Below are 6,984 nucleotides of genomic sequence, written 5' to 3' on the forward strand. Positions count from 1 at the left end.
AGTCTAACACGTTCTCCCTCCCTCAATATGATACGATGATACAAGTGAACAAACAGTGCAAAACCCAGAAAAAATTCAATTTAAACTGTCGACAGTAATTAACTCTTTAAAGAAAGAGGCAAAAGGCTCCCAACTACAATAAAATCTCTCAGTGGATCCTCCTGTGGTACCTTTAATCTTCTCCTGTGGTATTATCATTAGACTACAAGTCCCTGGAGACACGGTGGCACAAGCTTTGGCACTGCTGCCTCACAGCTCCAGAATCCAGATTCGATTCCCAGCTTGGGTCACTGATTTTGTAGAGTTTACATGTTCTCCCTATGTCTGTGTGGGTTTCCTCCAATTACTCCAGTTTCTTCCCACACTCCAAAGATGTGCAGCTTAGGTGGATTGACCGTGCTAAATTGCCCCTTAGTGTCAGAGAGACTAGCTGGGGTAAATGAATGGGGTTATGGGGTTAGGGCCTGGGTGGGACTGTCGTCGGTGCAGACTCGATGGGCCGAATGGCTTCCTTCTGCACTGTCGAGATTCTATGGATTCTACTATTAATCCAGAAACTCAGCTACTGTTCTGGGGGCCTGGGTTTGAATCCTGCCACGGCAGATAATGGAGTTTGAATTCAATAAAAAATATCTGGAATTAAGATTCTACTGATGACCATGAAACCATTGCTGAAAAAATCCATCTGATTCACTAATATCCTTTAAGGAAGGAAATCTGCCATCCTTACCTGGTTTGGCCTACATGTGACTCCAGAACCATAGCAAGGTGGTTGACTCTCAACTGCCCTCAGGCAACAAGGGATGGGCAATAAATGCTGGCCAGCCAGCGACAGCCATGTCCCAAGAATGAATAAACAACAAATAAAGAACAGGCATCAAGTCTTGTAAGCAAGATGAAGCAGTGGGTGGCTTAGTGGATTGCCAAGTAAATAAAATCTGCTTGTGGGCCAATTAATGAAGTGAATGACAATTGCCTTAATCTTTGTGAGACAGGCCAGTTCAGGTGGGACTCCAAATCATAGATCATCATAGAATCATACAGTGCAGGAGACCATTCGGTCCTTCGAGTTTGTACTAATCAGAATCCCACCAGGCCCTATCCCCACAACCTCACGCACTTACCCTAGATAGTCCCCTTGACACTATGGGGCAACTTAGCATGGCCAATCCACCTAACCCGCATAGCTTTGGAATGTGGGAGGAAACCATAGCACCTAGAGAAAATCCATGCAGACATGGGGAGAATGTGCAAACTCCACACAGACAGTGACCCAAGCCAGGAATAGAACCCAGGTCCCTGGTGCTGTAAGGCAGCAGTGCTTACCACTGTGCCATCCCAAATATGGTTATCAAAGGGCAAGGCTGCAAGTCAAAGTCTGGAACTTTGAAGAGAGTGTCAAAGAGGGATGGCCAAAAAGTCAGCCAGTTTTGAACCTGACCAGAACATATGGGTCTGGTCTGCAGGGGCAAGTGAACACCTATTATATTTGCAGTTTGTGTTGGAAAAAGACTTCCTGATCTGGCTTCAGTGAAGTGAATTCTGTTCAGAACTTTCAATTGAATTAAGTTTAACCAAGCGCAGAAGGGTGTGGACTCAACCGTAAGGAGGTCCTCCTCCCAACACTCATCCGTGAGACTGAGCCCAAGTTCAGCTTTCCAGCCTTATGGAGAGGAGAAGTCCTGATGTTCATCCACCCGAAGGAACTCTTCAGTTGTAGGCAATAAAACAAAACGAGACTTACCCCAACTTATAAATCAAAGAAACCTGTTTAATAAAAAAACTTCACTACTCCAACACATGAGGCCTCACTCTGGGCCATTCCAAGCTCCTACAAACCCCAGCAGCTTCTTATTTATACTGAGTCAGCTGACCACCACATAATTTATTGGGTCAGCGGACCCTTAAACTTGTTACCATTGGTCACACTACAACAGATCGAATGTTATCACTGGTTAAATTCTAACACCAGAGGATAGCCATGAGATCATTCAATCTTCAAATAAAACCTCTGAGTTTGAGGCAGTGACAAATTCCCTTCCGATAATGTGTTTAGAGGTCGTTGAGGAAAAGGTGAGCAATGAAAGCGAAGAAAACTACAGGCTTGAAGATAACGGTAAAGACTAAATTGAAGCAAGCTAGATTTGGTTGCAAGCTCGCTGAAACTAGCAAACACCCCATCAACAAATAGGTCAGTAAAACATTTGGGTCCCCTCTCCTTCCACAAGACAAATGTCAAGTCAAACTTGGAAAGCAAGAGCAAGTGGTTATTACAAATAGTGCCTAGTAGTGATGGAGAGGTGAATTTAAAATGCTGATGAAATTGTTTCTATATTTTTAAAGTAGAAATCACAACAGGATTTGATGTGTACTTAAAAGGAGATTATGGATGCTGGGGCACAAATGAAGGCAGAAAGAGGGGATGAGCAGCAGGCATACGCTTCCATAAGACACCGGTTTATACTTGGATCAAGACACCATATGAAAATATTGGCTGCCCAATAACAGTACAGTTGGTTCGTTACTGCTAGTCCACCATCCTGCTGCCCTCTCTGAGGTATCACTTCTAGGACCAGACAAATGTTAATATCAGCTTGTTTACCTCGACAAAAAATGATTTTGGTAAGAAACAGTAGGGAGACATTGAAAAAGGAATAGGAACCTGGGCAGAATGTTCATTTTAATAAACTGAATCCTGCCAGCTAAGGAAAGAGGCAACTTTGTGATTTAAATCCCTCTTAAATTAGGTGACCAAGTTTGTAATGTTATAATCCAGGCCAGAAATTCCAAGGTTTGTTTTGTGAAGTCAGCCTAGACCATAGGTTTTGCACTTTGCATTATGGCACGGGTGAGCATAAGATAAAATTAAAGCTTATTTATTAGTGTCACAAGTAGGCTTACATCAACACTGCAATGAAGTTACTGTGAAAATCCCCTAGTCGCCACAGTCCGGCACCTGTTTGGATACACTGAGGGCGAATTCAGCATGGCCAATCCATCTCACCAGCACATCTTTTGGATTGTGAGAGGAAACTGGGGCACCTGGAGGAAACCCACGCAGGCATGGGGAGAAAGCACAGACTCCACACAGACAATGACCCAAGCTGGGAATTGAACCTGGGTCCGTGGTGCTGTGAGGCAGCAGTGCTAACCACTGCTAAACCAGGTAAGGTTTCACTGCAGATGTGATTCAAATGACTCGCCAGGAGACTTTTATCAAACAAAGTTTATTTAAGAACACAGTTGACAGCTAATAAGAAAAATTAACATAACTTTTTACCAATTACAAAAAAGCAACCATTAGATTGTATCAACCTTAACAGCAAACTATACTGTTCCAAATCAAGTGACCCCCACAAACATTTTTAAGCAACTGATGTGAATTAGTCCCCCGACTGTTGAATTAAAACACTGCGGCTTCTTAGTCCTGGAATTTTTAGCACACCCCAAGAGAGGGAGAGATAAAGACACTGCTTGCCTCTAGCAGCAACTCACAAATGGCAGCATTTTCACTCCAGAGAGAGTCAGAAAACACTGCTTTCAGTCTGCAGTCTAAAGAGTTTTTGAGCCAAATTGAAACCAAAACCTTGCATTTTTCCTCTGGGGGGAAGAAAACTGCCCAAAGCCAGCACCTGATCTGTCAGTCGTGCTCCACCCAACAATTCCAAAAGGGTCATTAAAAACTCCCCACTAGCCCAGATTAAAAAGAGACAAGATGTCCATTATATTGTTTCAGCGACAATTAGAGGACACCACCTCCGACATCACGTCAACAAAGCAAAAAGTCCAAGCCTGCTTGAAAAAAAACTGCAGAGAAACATGATCAAACTGCATTTTTGAAGGCACGGTTTCACCACAGTGAAGTTTGTTTTGTGAAGAGCCGCAAAAATGTTCACACCCAAGTAGCGAAAACCAATAACAGATACACAAATTGGGAAAGCTTCAGGGGTAATCTGTTTGGTAATAGAGTCGATTGGAAAACATTCCCTTTCGTTGATATTCAATTTATGGCCAGGGAGGTGTTGGGAATATTCATTATGTCGTCAATACAGGCAACAGTGTTAATAATATATAATCACATAAGGACACACAATGCTCCACACCAGCTCAGTGGATACCCTTCAGCAGTACTGACGATGCTAAGGCTGTGGACAGGGGTTCTATTGCCAGGGCAAAGAGGAGTGGAGACAAAGGGCATCCTTTACAGCTTCCTCTGGATAGAGGGAATTATCTTGTGTAAACAGTGTGCACACTTGCAATAAAGGAGATATCGAGGAGGCGAGTCATGAAGTAAATTTTCAACCAAACCCAAATTTACCCAGAGTTGTACACAAATAATCCCACCCTAGCCGGTAAAAGCCCTCCCTGCATCCAGAAACAACATTTTCAGGGTGCGTCGGGGCAGTTGGGGAAAGTATAATGTCGAGAAGACAATGTATATTTGAGAATAATTGCAGCCCTTTCACAAAGCCAGATTGCTCATTAGATATTATACTAGGAAGATAAAGCTTCAAATGAGCCACATTCTGCAGGGTCGCTGTCTTCTTTGAGGATAAGTGAGAATCATAGAATCCCTACAATACAGGAGGCCATTCATCAAGTCTGTATCAACCACTATCCCACCCAGGCCCTAATCCTGTAACCCCACATATTTACCCTGCTAATCTCCCTGACACTAGGGGCAATTTAGCACAGCCAACTAACATTATCCACACCTCTTTAGAGTGTGGGAGGAAACTGGAACACCCAGAGGAAACCCATGCAAACACAGGAGAATGTGCAAACTCCACAGAGACAGTGACTGAGGCTGGAATTGAACTTGGGTCCCTGGTGCTGTGATGCAGTGTACTGTGTGCAGTGAGCTGTATTGTAATGCAGTGTACTATGTGCAGTGAGCTGTATTGTGATGCAGTGTACTATGTGCAGTGAGCTGTATTGTGATACAGTGTACTGTGTGCAGTGAGCTGTATTGTGATGCGGTGTACTGAGTGCAATGAGCTGTATTGTGATGCAGTGTACTGTGTGCAATGAGCTGTACTGTGATGCAGTGTACTGAGTGCAATGAGCTGTATTGTGATGCAGTGTACTGTGTGCAATGAGCTGTATTGTGATGCAGTGTACTGTGTGCAATGAGCTGTATTGTGATGCAGTGTACAGAGTGCAATGAGCTGTATTGTGATGCAGTGTACTGTGCACAGTGTACTATGTGCAGTGAGCTGTATTGTGATGCAGTGTACTGCGCACAGTGTACTATGTGCAGTGAACTGTACTATGATGCAGTGTACTGTATTGTGATACAGTGTACTGTGTGCAGTGTACTGTATTGTGATACAGTGTACTGTGTGCAGTGTACTGTATTGTGATACAGTGTACTGAGTGCAGTGAGCTGTATTGTGATGCAGTGTACTGTGCACAGTGTACTATGTGCAGTGAGCTGTACTGTGATGCAGTGTATTGTGTGCAGTGAGCTGTACTGTGATGCAGTGTACTGTGTGCAGTGAGCTGTACTGTGATGCAGTGTACTGTGTGCAGTGTATTGTGATATAGTGTACTGAATGCAGTGTACTGTACTGTGATGCAGTGTACTGTGTGCAGTATATTATGATACAGTGTACTGAATGCAGTGAGCTGTACTGTGTGCAGTGAGCTGTATTGTGATACAGTGTACTATGTGCAGTGTACTGTGATGCAGTGTACTGAATGCAGTGAGCTGTATTGTGATAGTGTACTATGTGCAGTGTACTGTGATGCAGTGTACTAAATACTGTGATGCAGTGTATTGTGATACAGTGTACTGAATACTGTGATGCAGTGTACTGAGTGCAGTGTACTGTGATGCAGTGAGCTGTATTGTGATGCAGTGTACTGTGATACAGTGTACTGAGTGCAGTGAGCTGTATTGTGATACAGTGTACTGTGATGCAGTGTACTGTGATACAGTGTACTGAGTGCAGTGAGCTGTATTGTGATACAGTGTACTGTGATGCAGTGTACTGTGATACAGTGTACTGAGTGCAGTGAGCTGTATTGTGATACAGTGTACTATGTGCAGTGTACTGTGATGCAGTGTACTGAATACTGTGATACAGTGTATTGTGATACAGTGTACTGAGTGCAGTGTACTGTGATGCAGTGTACTGAATACTGTGATGCAGTGTATTGTGATACAGTGTACTATGTGCAGTGTACTGTGATGCAGTGTATTGTGATACAGTGTACTATGTGCAGTGTACTGTGATGCAGTGTATTGTGATACAGTGTACTGAGTGCAGTGTACTGTGATGCAGTGTATTGTGATACAGTGTACTATGTGCAGTGTACTGTGATGCAGTGTATTGTGATACAGTGTACTGAGTGCAGTGTACTGTGATACAGTGTATTGTGATACAGTGTACTATGTGCAGTGTACTGTGATGCAGTGTATTGTGATACAGTGTACTATGTGCAGTGTACTGTGATGCAGTGTATTGTGATACAGTGTACTATGTGCAGTGTACTGTGATGCAGTGTATTGTGATACAGTGTACTGAGTGCAGTGTACTGTGATGCAGTGTATTGTGATACAGTGTACTGAGTGCAGTGTACTGTGATACAGTGTATTGTGATACAGTGTACTATGTGCAGTGTACTGTGATGCAGTGTATTGTGATAGTGTACTGTGATACAGTGTATTGTGATACAGTGTACTATGTGCAGTGTACTGTGATGCAGTGTATTGTGATACAGTGTACTATGTGCAGTGTATTGTGATACAGTGTACTGTGATGCAGTGTATTGTGATACAGTGTACTGTGATGCAGTGTACTATGTGCAGTGTACTGTGATGCAGTGTATTGTGATACAGTGTACTATGTGCAGTGTACTGTGATGCAGTGTATTGTGATGCAGTGTACTGAGTGCAGTGTATTGTGATGCAGTGTATTGTGATACAGTGTACTATGTGCAGTGTACTGTGATGCAGTGTACTATGTGCAGTGTACTGTG

This window comes from Carcharhinus amblyrhynchos, chromosome 20 (assembly GCF_965287045.1).
Source record: "Carcharhinus amblyrhynchos chromosome 20, sCarAmb.v2.hapA, whole genome shotgun sequence".
Taxonomy (NCBI): Eukaryota; Metazoa; Chordata; class Chondrichthyes; order Carcharhiniformes; family Carcharhinidae; genus Carcharhinus; species Carcharhinus amblyrhynchos.